Below are 15,188 nucleotides of genomic sequence, written 5' to 3'. Positions count from 1 at the left end.
ACGCCATTTGGTTCCATCTATAAAGTGCCTTGTGATAACTGTGATAAATTTTATGCTGGTCAGACTGGTAAGGATTTTTCTGTTAGACTTAAGCAATACAAATATAGTATAAGAACGGGACAAGAATCAAATGCCTTGTTTAATCATGTTAAAAACTATGATCATTGTATTGACTGGAGTAACGCTATCTCAGTTATTAACTCTAACTCTGTTACCAAGAAAAATATCATTGAATCTTTTATAATCAAATACACAAAGAATTATAATCTTAATATTAGTGATGGTCTATACAAATTAGATAAGTTTATTGTTGATAAGTTTTGTAAAATGATAAGTTTATGAGCGCTCGTTGTATGTTTTGGACAATCACATGTTTACCAAATGGCGTCCTAGCTTCGTCTCTTCGATGTATATCAACTGACTGTTATATTTCTCTATTGTGTCTCCCCTGATATTGTGATTATTACACGAAAGTGCACTTGGGAACTTTTCATGTTTCATTTTCCCCGTGAACTCATAGGAATATATATATATATATATATATATATATATATATATATATATATATATATATATATATATATATATATATATATATATATATATATATATATATATATATATATATATATATATATATATATATATATATATATATATATATATATATATATATATATATATATATATATATATATATATATGATAGAGTGGCAGATATAGGGTGTCTTGGTCGAGGTGGTGTGCAAATTGAGAGGGTTAGGGAAAATGATTTGGTAAACAGAGAAGAGGTAGTAAAAGCTTTGCGGAAGATGAAAGCCGGCAAGGCAGCAGGTTTGGATGATATTGCAGTGGAATTTATTAAAAAAAGGGGCGACTGTATTGCTGACTAGTTGCTAAGGTTATTTAATGTATATATGACTCATGGTGAGGTGCCTGAGGATTGGCGGAATGCGTGCATAGTGCCATTGTACAAAGGCAAAGGGGATAAGAGTGAGTGCTCTAATTACAGAGGTATAAGTTTGTTGAGTATTCCTGGTAAATTATATGGGAGGGTATTGATTGAGAGGGTGAAGGCATGTACAGAGCATCAGACTGGGGAAGAGCAGTGTGGTTTCAGAAGTGGTAGAAGATGTGTGGATCAGGTGTTTGCTTTGAAGAATGTATGTGAGAAATACTTAGAAAAGTAAATGGATTTGTATGTAGCTTTTATGGATCTGGAGAAGGCATATGATAGAGTTGATAGAGATGCTCCGTGGAAGGTATCAAGAATATATGGTGTGGGAGGCAAGTTCATAGAAGCAGTGAAAAGTTTTTATCGAGGATGTAAGGCATGTGTACGTGTAGGAAGAGAGGAAAGTGATTGGTTCTCAGTGAATGTAGGTTTGCGGCAGGGGTGTGTGATGTCTCCATGGTTGTTTAATTTGTTTATGGATGGGGTTGTTAGGGAGGTGAATGCATGAGTTTTGGAAAGAGGGGCAAGTATGAAGTCTGTTGTGGATGAGAGAGCTTGGGAAGTGAGTCAGTTGTTGTTCGCTGATGATACAGCGCTGGTGGCTGATTCATGTGAGAAACTGCAGAAGCTGGTGACTGAGTTTGGTAAAGTGTGTGAAAGAAGAAAGTTAAGAGTAAATGTGAATAACATCACGGTTATTAGGTACAGTAGAGTTGAGGGTCAAGTCAATTGGGAGGTAAGTTTGAATGGAGAAAAACTGGAGGAAGTAAAGTGTTTTAAATATCTGGGAGTGGATCTGGCAGCGGATGGAACCATGGAAGCGGAAGTGAATCATAGGGTGGGGGAGGGGGGCGAAAATCCTGGGAGTATTGAAGAATGTGTGGAAGTCGAGAACATTATCTCGGAAGGCAAAGGTAGGTATGAACACATTTATTATACAACTATATATGATTCATATTATATACATTACCACATTTCCTGCACTTTCCATAACAAATTTGCCGAGGTCATAACCTTGTAGTTACCATTACCTTACAACCTTAAAGATGGTGGTCTACAACACCTCTAGATTGATGGAGAAAACGAAAAGTTTAGTTTTACTATTAAGACCACAGAAATGCGGTAATTCCACTTCACTACCACTAACTACTAGTTATTTTACTTGTTGATTTTTACGGCTAAGATTTTCATCCTCTGAGCGAAGCCATACAATAATCATCATTATCTACTCTGAGCATTGGATAGCCTCCTGATGATCAAGATTGCTGTTTTGGTTGTCCGTTTCCCTTGTTACTGCTGCACCTCACTGCACACCTTACATGAGTGCCTTCCACAGTATTAGGGACAGCTGCTGGGCCTCACTGTAGCTACTTCTGGGACGGTTGCCAATCTTCCTCGTATTCTCTCATGACCACAGCGCCAAACCGACTCCCGCCATCAGGCCGAAACGCACAAACATTTCTGACAAAATTGAGACAACCGCTTTCGCGTCAGTTTTGACACCAAGTGAATTTATACGACAATTACGCTCAAGATGCTTGGTTTTTCGTTCATGGATTGAACAGAAGCAACCAACGATGGTTGCTACTGCCCAATCCATGAAGTCCCCCCCACCACGGAAAGGTAACCAAGCTTCGGGGGGGATGGGTGTTTACCCTGACGCCAACGGAGAAACTCAATGTTAGTGCAGAGATCTTTTCCTCGGTAAAGAAAGTGTAGCCGGACTCCGCCCTCATGAGGTTACTGCACGACAGCAAAGATCACCCTTTGGTAGGCTGTGCTATAGGCAGCACAGCTCCGTCAAAGATCTCACTCCATAAGTGAACTTATATAGATTCTTTTTTTAACATTTTGTCTTGTCCATAAGGAACTCATCAGTTCTTCTCCAGTGAAAGCAAAAAATCATCGAGAAATTCATTTGTCTTCTCAATATCAGGATCTTGTGGCTTTGTGTGGGGGCCGGGGCTGGTGGGCTGTGTGTCTGGCTGTGTCTGGAGAGCGGGGCTGGTGGTCTCTGTGACTGGTTGTGTCTGGGGACCGGGGCTTGTGGTCTCTGTGACTTGCTGTGTCTGGGAAGCGGGGCTGGTGGTCTCTGTGACTTGCTGTGTCTGGGAAGCGGGGCTGGTGGTCTCTGTGACTGGCTGTGTCTGGAGATCAGGGGAAGTCTTGGGTATAAATTTCAATATACTGTGAGCGATATCGTCTCTCAACCGATCCCTCTCGATCTTCTCTTGCACGGCCTTCATGATACGTTTGGGCGGCTTTCTCCATTTTCTTTGCATTTCAACCGGTGATCCTGCGCCATCGAGCCACATGATACCAGAATAGTATCGTTCCTGTTTCCCAACGGGTCCAATATATATATATATATATATGTATATATATGTGTGTGTGTGTGTGTGCCCAAATGTTCGTATGTATGTGTATGGTGTTTATTTGTGTATGGTGTACCTTTGTGTAGGGTGTTGTTGCTAACGGCTCGGACCTCACTTCCCTGACCGAGTTATTTGATCTGTTTTGAAGCAGATGTTGACCAGTCCTCCAGCACCCGAACCCTTATCAACGGCGTCAGGTCAAGACGTGGGGGCCAGCTGCGGGGTATGTCATCCCGTACGTTCGTTGCTGTCGTAGACAAAGGAACAAAGGAGTTTGAATTCACGCCATATGTGGGCCGGACCTTAGGCCTTCTTCAGCCAATCACGTCAAGATGAGGGCGTGACAATCAGTCTTTTGACATATCAAGGGCAATTGTGTCATTCTGACCTATCGTAGCCATAGGTGGCGGATCAAGGCGTGGCTAGCTGTTCCTGCCTTGCTGGTCCTTCAGATAAAAGGCTCAGACGATCGTCTGGGAGTCGATTCCTTCAACAGTCCCGAGCCCAGCAAGGTAATGTAGGCTCTCCCTGTCTCGAACCCCGTAGCCACCGCTGCCCTAGTTTGTAAGATGCTTACTGTGTCACGTCAGGTTTAGCTAAGTGTAACGATGATGTTTACTGTGTTACGTCAGGTTTAGCTAAGTTTAACGATGATGTTTACTGTGTCACGTCAGGTCTAAGTGTAATGATAGTGAACAAATTGTCATAAAGGAAAGAGATCTCCTGGCTTGAAATCTTACCTGGAAAGTTAACTTATGTTCAATGTTAAGCTCATGTTCAGTGTTAACGTAAATGATTCATGCCTGATTTATGTGTTCACCTTGTACATTTGAATTCTTTTATTATAAGTAATTCTAACTTTGATGTTTGTTTTAATCCCATAACGTTAAGATAGCGTTATCCTGAGTTGTGTAACATAACAAATCTAACGTCCTTGCAAAGACAAGGATCAGTATAGTATTTGTAACATATGCATGTTACTGGCGACCTTGCTCGAATAAGTATTGAGTTCGTAACATAGATTGGCGACCTCGCCGGGATATTTCTTGCCTTAACGGAATCTCCTTCCTTGATTCGTTAATCATGTCATTGACCAGTGCTGACGCTGACCAGTGTAATGATTGAGGTCGTGAAATAGGCAGTGCTGAATGTGTAGACCTGGTCAGATTTATGTCAAGTATTTTTGCAAAAAGGGCGATTTATGCACGTAGTGGCTACGCTCCAAACTTGGTACGGAGAGACGTTCGAAGGGTTCAGATGGCAAAGGAAAGTCCGGTAATAATGTAATCCCACCTGAATCTGCTACCTTGCCAGTAACTCATAAAAGTCAAGGGAAATATTCCCAGAAAGTTAAAGTTTGCTTCCACTGTGGCAAGGCTGGGCACCAGGTGAGGGAGTGCTGGGCTCGGGAGAAGGAATCCAGAGACTCTACTTTTTGAATTTATATGTAGGCCCGTGAGTCTCTTCTCAACTTTAGGGCCACTTAGTAAAGTAGGTGAGGCTGTCCCTGCTCCTAGGAAAGTGAGGGATTGCGAAAGTGTTGATCAATCTGTAGTTAAAGATCCGTTCTGTGGGAACTGCAATGCGTTCTTGTCTGAGGGCTATGTGGTGTACGACGAAAAGTGACCGTATTACGGAATTCTGGTGCGCTGCAGTCCCTGATGTTGGATGGCTTGGTGCCGCGAGAAGAGTTTGGGGACCGAGTCTTACTAGATGGACTGTCCGGTCCCAAGGAAGCTCGACTAGTCGATGTGAGGGTAGAAACAGATCTCTTCACGGGCCATGCTTTTGTAGGGGTTGTAGATAAGTTGCCTGTCTTAGACGTGGACTTTGTGTTAGGCAGCGACCTAGCGAGTGGGAAGATGAACCCAGTGCCGGTGTTGCCTACGGGCCCGGTGAAGTCCACGGAGGCAGGGCAGCTTGATGAAGAGGTACCAGAGATAGTCCCCGACCACGATGATGCCAGGTCCATGACAGCTGGCACGGCAGGCCGTGTGCCTGAGGACATAGCCGTTGAAACGCAGAAAGTGAAAATTACAGTCACTGCCCGAGAGTGAGCCGAGTGAGGTGGAGCTCTCTGTTAATGAGGAGGTGGTGTCCAGTGTCATGTAATGGGGAAGACGAGGAGTGGCAGGCAGTTCACCAGGTGGTAGTGCCGCGTCCCTACAGGAGGGAGATTTTGAAGCTTCCGCATAAATCAAGCTTCGCCGGTCATTTAGAGGTGAGGAGATGGTCTATTGGCAGATTGGATTGACAGGTTTCGCATCTTGCTGGAAAGTTTGTGTTTATAAATGGTTGTAGATGGGTGTTGTGTGTGATGTATGGTTGTAGGTGGGTGTTGTGCGTGTTATATGGTTGTAGGTGGGTGTTGTGTGTGATGTATGGCTGTAGGTGAGTATTGTGTGTGAAAAATGGTTGTAGGTGGGTACTGTGTGTAATGTATGGTTGTAGGTGGGTGCTGTGTGTGATGTATGGTTGTAGGTGAGTGTTGTGTGTGATGTATGGTTGTAGGTGAGTGTTGTGTACGATGCATGGTTGTAGGTGAGTGTTGTGTGTGATGTATAGTTGTAGGTGGGTGTTGTGTGTGATGTATGGTTGTAGGTGAGTGTTGTGTGTGATGTATGGTTGTAGGTTGGTGTTGTGTGTGATGTATGGTTGCAGGTGGGTGTTGTGTGTGATGTATGGTTGTAGGTGGGTGTTGTGTTTGATGTATGGATGTAGGTGGGTGTTGTAGGTATAGCTGATGTAGACGGGTCAGAACGACTTCCTCTCTTCTGTTCTTCGTGTATCACCAAGTCGTCCAGTCTGCTACTTGTGGTTTATATTTGCTGGGTATTGTCAGGCTGGTCCACTGACTTTGCCACACAATAAATATTGAATTCTTTCCTAAGATAAGGCGGAAGCCCAGTTCCCGAGGGATCGGAACCACCTCGTCGAGTTCTGATGATGACTTAGCCAACCGGTCTGCCTGCTCATTGCCGTATATATTGCAATGACCAGCCAGGCACCCAGATCAAGATGATATCTTTATTACATGTATCAACTTTAGTAATGTCACTGCCATGAATTTCATTTGACTCTGTGAGGCCAGAGTTAAATGCCTTAAGGGCTGAAAGTGAATCAGAAAAGATCATTGCTTTGTCATGATTTGAATTGATTATGTAATCTATGGCTCGATCAATAGCAAATAATTCCGCGCCCAAAATAGATGTTTGGTCTGGCACACTGCACCGACCATACACTTGCACCCAGGCATTCGTTCATCTTGGAGCCGTCATTGTAGAAGTGATAATATGACACATGTTTGACGATGATCTCACGAAAACGCTGGTGTACCTCGCACTCCGGCAAGTCAGCCTTATTGGCTGGAAGCTAACTTGTCATAATTTTGGTTCTTTTAAACTGCCATGGAGGTAATTTCCTCTTGACCAGCGAGTCCACTTCATTCACTTTGATGCCCGAGTTCTCACCGACGAGGTGTAGTCTGACGGCCAGGGGCCTGACGCCTCTCTCGACAAGCTGTGAACATTCCTTTATGAGGCGACAGGTGGGAGTATTGTTTCTTCTGGCCATCAGAATACCACTTTTCCAGGCTAAAATGTCGCGTCCTAGCTGGAGAGGAGGAGGTACATATTTGCTTCAACTTCCATTCGTGGAACTCCTGTGCATGATTGAGCTCCAAGACACATTCGCAAACATTTATTCTGTATCACATCCAACCTCCTCAGGGTATACTCGCCTGCCGAAACATACACCTGAGAGCCAGAGTCTAATTTAGATGTAACCAAGGACTTATACGCCATTAATATAGATTTTCTGTCAGCTCCCCAGAAGGAACCCGAGAGATATTTGAGGATATTTAACCTTTTATTACAATTTACCACTAAGTAGTCAATATGACTTTTCCGGTTCAATCTTTTATCAAAATACAGTCCAAGAAATTTAGCATTATTGCGAGAAGGGATCGCGTTGGTATGTAATGTTAACTGCAAATTCAGGATAATATTTTACCGGGAAGAAACAACCGCAATACTTTTGTTGGATCAGAACCTAAATTCCCGTTGTAGCGGCCAACGATGAACAGATTCAAGCGTAGCTTGAACCCGCTCAGCAGAAAAGTGCATCAGGTGAGGAATGCCACAATGCAATAATCATCAGCATAAATTGAGTATTTAAGATTTCACGGGACGGAAGCTGGAGTCAGAATATCATTAATCATTATTGGGCATCAGAGGAGGTTTGAACTTTGGGTTCTGTTCGAGGAGAAGGTGAAGGTTTTTCGGTGGCGATGGTCTTTGTGACGGAAGGAGTCTGTGTGGCAACTGTACACATAACAGGCTTGTGTTTCAATGTCGAAGCATAGGATTCATTGTGGTTGGGAGTCTCACAAGACTCCTTAACCCTCTTCCTAGCCTCGTCATACGAAATGTTGTTACGTGTCTTCACCTCACACACTTCCTTCTCGAACTTGAACCGTGGACATTCCCGGTCCCAGCTCAGATGGTTGCCTGAAGCAACGCAAACGGTTCGGGATGTAAGGTCTTACTTGGCAACGTAAGTAACCAACGAAGATCTCATCCGGGAGATTTGATTGTCCAAATGTCAAATTCATGAAGGTGGTCCAACGTCGTTCGCCGTTTACGAATTTGGTGATGAACCGGGCAGCCACGACATCAACGTCTGCCAGTTCCTTCACAATTTCGTCCTTCGACATATCCATGAGTTCCAGACAGTAGATAATTCCCCTGCACGAGTTCATGGATACTGGAATTGTGACCACGACCTTATGAATAAGGAATTAAGTCAACTTGAGCAAATCGGCTACCTGATTCGCCGACTTGACCTTGACCAGATCACCACTTGCCAGTTTCCTGACCATGTGAAAGGGCCCTTACCAGCCATCAATGACCTTCCTGATCAAGAAGGGATTGAGGGAGGCCAGGGGCGTTGAACCGGTCTCATGTATGTTAACAAATTTAATGTTCCTAGCTTTGATGTTGGGTCGTTCATTACCACTTCCCAGTACGGGGGCAGTGGATGGTTTCCCGTTATCCATCCTAACAGGGACCTCGTCCCAAACTAGGTGGTGAGCCACCCCAGACAGTGGGGAAAAAAAGAACTACCTTACCCCCACAAAAAAGATGAGGCAGTTGGTCGAGCAGTAAGGTTTTCAGAGTTGGGCCGGACACACAAAGGTCAGGCTGAGTTCTCCTGCGGTCAGTGAAAGTTTAATCCTGCACAACCAACCTTATGAATACAAGTTGGACGCAACAGATATCAAGCCTTATAAACCAAGCCAGGGTAAGCACTGGCACGGGAGGAAGAGCTACAACCTGGCTACAAGACGCAGCAGCGGTCACCACCGTGGCAGCAACGTGACTGTGATGATGATTGTCAAGTTCTTATCCTGATATTATATATATAGCATTACTGATGACCTTGAGACTCCTCTTACATGTTCAATATATATTCATACAGTTACATTATCATTCTTTTAGTATCATTTTGTGTTTAGAAAATATCTATAAGTCATTATAACTGTGTTATTTCAAATGTTCAGCAACATAATAAAGTTATGTTTACATTAGAAAGACAGACAACAAGGCCTGATCGGCCCACGACTGGGTTGTGTGAAAAACAAAAATAATAGCTTGACAAGAAAAATTTGATTCTGCACATTAGCCTTCTAGTGTCCCCGTTATCGCTGTCGTTTATACGTTAATTTCTGGCGTTTTTCTCAAAGCATACCTGAATTTACAAGATATTTTTCTAAACGACTTTTGAAAGTATTTATGGTTTTAGCATTCACTACGTCTGACGGTAACTTATTCCAGTGATAAACCACACCTATAGGAAAAGAAACTTTATCCCACGTCCGTACTACATCATTTAGCTTTGAGTTTTATTCCATTTGTCCTGGTAACCGCATTTTCTTGTATTTCGAAAAGATGCTCGACGTTCACTTTATCGAACTTATTCAGAATTTTGAACACTTGGATTAAGTCGCTGCGAAGTCAACGTGTCTTAAGGGAGAAGAGATCCAATCATTATAGCCTCTCTTCGTATACCAGATTTCTAAAGGATGAATTCCAGATAACTTCAACTTGCCTGTCGGCTGAGAGAGAGAGAGAGAGAGAGAGAGAGAGAGAGAGAGAGAGAGAGAGAGAGAGAGAGAGAGAGAGAGAGAGAGAGAGAGACAAACATATCTACGAGTATTTACGATCACAAAAAAATACTGAAAACAAAGGCCCCGCCGGGAATCGAACCCGGACCAACTGTTTATGAGGCAGATGTGCTAACCACTACACCACGGAGCCACTTGTCAGTGGCGGAAAAATCTCTTATAGATTAACAAACGTGACTGAGGACTTAAAGAATCTGGTACAAACATAATGGTTATTGTGATAAATGATTTGTTTATGATAGATACGTATTATGTTGTATTATAATGGTTGTTCATAGCCAAGATCTTTAAGCATGAATCCTTGAGATTATATAAGAAATGATAAAAACGTGTTAGAAACATCAAAACTTGTGTTTATAAAGAACAGAATGCATTATCATGTGGGTATCTAAGTGAAAATGTAATACAAGGAGCTAGTTTAAGGCAGGAGTGTTTCATATTTTAACAAAATATTTACATCTACGTCCCTATTCTTTCATCATCATTTCTTATGTTTACTATCAAGAAATGCCTCTTATCTTACATGAAAATTCTTTATAGGTATTTGATCAATATTCTCCAACAACGCGTTGTATAACTCTTCGTTAGTGAAGTTCATTTCGTGTAATGGATCATGCATTACAAAATGTGTCTATCCACACAAGTGTTACACGTCCCAGGTAAAGATATATTCTAGAGATAGTGTATATCTAACATTAATATGTGTTTTATAAATATTTATAAAAAGTTTTCCTGAGGGACAATATCTAAGACATTCATATCAAAGTTGATCAGTTGTAAGTGATCAAGCATTACAAAGGTGTGTCCATTGCCACAGGTGCTACTGATCCCGGGTCAAGGTATTTCACCATCTTTGTATCTTTAACCTTTCTAGTTATAGACGTTTCATCCCTGATTCCATCCTCACAATCGATGTATGTGGTTTGTGTTGTCTTAACATATCATTAGTCAGTTGAAGTGGAGAACATGCTTCTGAGCCTAGCCACTCTACTCTGTCTTATACATGCTATTCAAGAGGTGTTACCGGATTCCACCTATAAGTGTTTACGCCGGGGGAAACAATTTACCTCCGGACGGCTTCTTCTTTGTACTTTTGATGATTTGAAAAATTTATTAATCATATTTGGTTTTATGATGTCAATGAGATTGTTGGAAATTGTATATAATAATCTTTATCTGTCATTTGATGAACTTTAATTCATCAAAGATAAAGTTTATGAATATTGATTGTTTATCTCTCGTTGTTACTGATGTAAATTTTTTATCTAACAAAATACCTTCATTTGATTCATAAAGAATATTCTTAAGAAAAACGTAAATAATTTGTCATTAGTTCTCATCACACAAAATAAAAGTCTGTTTTTTCAAAGTTTTCTCAGTGGATGATGCTAACATTTTGAAGAGTAGAAACTCATAACTTAGAATCCTTGAACCTTGTGTTGATAATAATTACATTACTTTTCTCTAAACAATTCTTTTCTACAGTGTGTAAAACCCGGATAAAAAGTCAGCAACATAGATACTGACGCAATTATCTTTATGTTGTTGAAAACATTATTGATTTCTACATGTAAAACATTTATCTGCAAAATAGAAATTTTTATGTTAGATGTGCTAATCTTAACGATATCACGTTACATATATTTCTGTACCTTGTGCTCCAGAAAAGTTATGAAATCTTATTTATTATCGTATCAAATGTTTAGCTTGCATGCGATATCCCATGTATTTTCACTAAAAGTCCACAAGTAAAACATATTTTTGCCATATGTATTTAACGGTAATCAGTGATAGGTTGTTAGAATAAGTAAATGTGTAATACATTACCAGGGTAGTAAATCCTTCGTCCATCACAATATACCGTAAGAGTGTCTAAGGCTCACCCTAGCTGGGGTTTACATTGTTGAACAACGTAATGCTTTTTGGTCGGTTTAGGTTTCTTAATTGTTGACTACAGGGACGAGTTTATAAGGAAGTGAGGAATTTGGGAAGGGTTTATTGATGGGTGCCGGGAGTGTGGTGGTGATGATGAAGGATCAGAGAAAATATATTATGTCGGAGGTCAATAGATCCTGGTGCTCGACCCAGAACCTTGACTAATCGTCTATAAGAAAGTGGTTTTTTATGTTTGGCCAAGTCCCAGCTTGGCAGGGGCTCTGGTCTTATGACACACTGTTATCTGGCTTTATTTGTCACTTTTTTTTTCCTTGGACTGAACTGATAAGAACATTAAGAGTTAGAAATCTATCTAAACACACTATGCCATCATATGAACTCTATGTTTTGAATTTGTAAATGATTCCTAAAATGTACATAAATCGATGTATCATTACACTTGACATATATTTCAAGACATTTATCTCTTCATTTTTGTCAATTTATCCAATAATGGCTTGTGTCAGTGTGTCTGTCCCTCAGTATAGCAAGTCAAGCATTACTCCACCGTACAACAACTACAAGGTCACAAATGAGGGGACAAATAACATATAGGTTGGGTCACGGAAAATGCCTAATGAGCTGAGGAAAAGGAAGGACATTACATACACTGGCTTTATCAGTGAATCATTTTGTGATGGTTGTGAAATATTGGTCATGTGTAGAAGATGGTCCTTGTACATGAATCAGGACAAATATTAGTTTCACAATATGTTATAATGGTATATCTAGCTGGTGAACTGATATGTGATACAATAGATATGATATGTGCATGTTCTATACTTCTCTTCAGAAAAATCTTTGAAACTTATATCCGATTTTTCGCACATGCAGTCAAATTGTGTTTACGAGTTTGATAGATTTTCCTGATATTTGATATCTATAAGAGACACTGATTACTAAAAGCAATTTCACGATGGCAAAATCAGCCAACATTATCAACTGGTACGATGACGCAAGACGACTGCAGAAAGATGACCAGCGTCTCGTTGTACAGTGTACAATGGTGGCCAGTGATATTCACTGTAGGTATGCGCAAAATGATATACCTTGTGCACATAGCAGGCAAATTAGAGGATCATCATAAGATTTAGAAATAGAACTATCAAAGAAGGAGAAAGACGTAGGTGTAATTATTAGTCGAGACGTAAAGCCAATACATAAACATCATGAGCAATGTGTACTGCTCCTCCTCCTCTGGCTTTTGATTCTTACTGTCAGATTTTAATATATATAAATAATGGAAGGGCAAGTCAGAGCCAAGACAAATTCAGTTACTCGTGGATTACTTGCCTTGCCGATGGTGACTTGTCACTCCAGGTGTAACTACTTACAGTTGGAGTCCGGTAACACCATTTCAATGGTATCATTTGAGAAACACAGTAAAGTGGCTGGACTGAAAAACGTGTTCTGCACTTCAACTGACTAATTATATGATAAGGATAAGGAGGAAAAATCGATTGTAAGGATGGAATCAGGGATGAAACATCTATAACTAGGAAGGTTAAAGATACAAAGATGGTGAAATACCTTTACCCGGGATCAGTAGCACCTGTGGCAATGGACACAGCTTTGGAATGCTTGATCACTTACAACTGATCAACTTTAATACGAAAGTCTTAAGTACCATCCAGCAGGGGAATATTATACAAATATTAACAGATAATATATCTATGTTAGACAGACGCCATATCTAGGAATTATCTCTACTTGGGACGTGTAACACCTGTGTGGATGGACACAACTTTGTAATGTTTGATCCATTACACAAAATAATGTCAACAACAGAGTTATACAACGCGTTGTTGAAGATCATTCACGAAACATCTATAGTGAATGATCATATTAGGTAGTACATGGCAGTTCTTCGAAGTAAACCAGAAAAATGATGCTGAGAGAAAAGTGACATAATAGGAAATGATTTGTTAAATGTCTAGAAACTTTGATCTTAAAGTAGTCGTCTTGTGTTGGGTCATCTTTTAGACACCAAGAGGAGAACATAGTCTGTGTTTTGTAATCATTAATAAATATATATTCTCAACGCCTTTCATCACTTCTTCCAGACCTTAACGGATTTTGGCTGAACGATCTTGGCCCTGTGACGGCCACAAAATGCAGCACAATACACATTTATTACAAAAAAAAAAAGAAATTTATCACAGTCGTTATGTTTTTTACCGGAATCTTTAAGCTTTTAGTAGCATTTGTAAGTACATAACACATTCATCTGCCTCATTTACATGCATATAGCTATATCTACAAGTGTATATGTACATGTTTTATATCATTTATCTGAATTTAAAGTTTATCATGATATCCGTGCAGACAAAATACTAAACGATACCACAAGATATGTACAGTTGCTAAAAGATTATTCTGAACTTCTACCATGTTATGACACACTCGACCCTGGCCTCCTGACCTGCCAGGGCAATAATCTGTTATTGATAAAGAATTTATCATATTCTTAGTTGATAACCTAAACCTGCACCAGTGCGGTGGGAATGTCTAATACAGAGAGAGAGAGAGAGAGAGAGAGAGAGAGAGAGAGAGAGAGAGAGAGAGAGAGAGAGAGAGAGAGAGAGAGAGAGAGAGAGAGAGAGAGAGAGAGAGAGAGAGAGAGAGAGAGAGAGAATGTTAACCGCCACACTCCAGTATTTCTGGAAGCGTCAGTCAGAAGTAAACGTGTTTTCGTCACACAAGACCACGTGATCCTAGAAGCCAGCATCTTTATCACAATATTTAGGTTCATATTGCCTTCTCTTCTCCATGTTTGAGTTACTCAGAAGCTGGTGTGTGTGTGTGTGTGTGTGTGTGTGTGTGTGTGTGTGTGTGTGTGTGTGTGTCTGTGTGTGTGTGTGTGTGTGTGTGTGTGTGTGGCTGTGTCAGTCCTTGGAGTGAAGTGTGTTTTCGGACAGTGTGAGTGAGGGGCGCATCATCATCATCAGAGATGAATCATTATGCCAATAATTAGGGCGAGGCTAACCAGACCTCAGGTCTCATCACAACACGGTATGGGGTAGTGGTGGTCTGTGTTTAATATTAGTATACTGAACTGATGGTACTGGTGAGTAATGGGTAAATGGGAGACATTTCTCTTAACTTAGTGTGAAAATAAGGAATAAACAAAACTAAATACCAAACGAGTATAACAATATATACACACAACAAAATTCCCGTAACACAAAGATGAAACAAACCAAAGATGTTGCCCATGTAATATGTGATATAAAATATCACACAAAAGCAATAAAATACAATGAAGAAAATGCAAGGCTCAGATAATATAAGTAAAGAAAAGAGAAAGAGAACTAGAAAATATTGAAGTTTTCATACATGAAAATGACTTATAGACTAGGCTGTCCATCCAACAACAGATTAACGTATAATAGGAGATAAAATTCATAGATTTTACATCTTACATTATTAGATAAAAGACAAAGAAAATAATATATGCAAATCATGAATAAAGTGTATACTTATATAAGATTATGTAGTTAATGACACCAATAGAATAAGCACTAACATTCAAAAATATAATAATCTATGGAAATATAAAGTAAGACATCAAATCATGTTGCAGCAAAACAAGGATGGGATAAATCCAAGGCAAATAGATAACAAACAACCACATTTTTCTACAAACTCAGCAAAGATAAAGGCGAAGGTTTTAGATATGAGGAAGCACATACCATATTTCTTCAATACCTACAGTTTTGTAATTAAAGAAAAAAATATT

At 40.3% G+C, this 15,188-nt stretch overlaps 1 non-coding gene across 1 annotated transcript; it reads right to left on the bottom strand.

The window, feature by feature from the left end:
• Positions 1-9,575: 9,575 nt before the first annotated feature.
• On the bottom strand, positions 9,576-9,647 carry TRNAM-CAU (transfer RNA methionine (anticodon CAU)). Its single transcript has one exon. It is a non-coding gene; the product is annotated as a tRNA-Met (tRNA).
• Positions 9,648-15,188: the final 5,541 nt, after the last annotated feature.

Source organism: Panulirus ornatus, chromosome 58 (genome assembly GCF_036320965.1).
Source record: "Panulirus ornatus isolate Po-2019 chromosome 58, ASM3632096v1, whole genome shotgun sequence".
Taxonomy (NCBI): Eukaryota; Metazoa; Arthropoda; class Malacostraca; order Decapoda; family Palinuridae; genus Panulirus; species Panulirus ornatus.
Note: the sequence above shows the minus strand (reverse complement) of the source record. Positions and strands in the feature narration are given on the sequence as shown.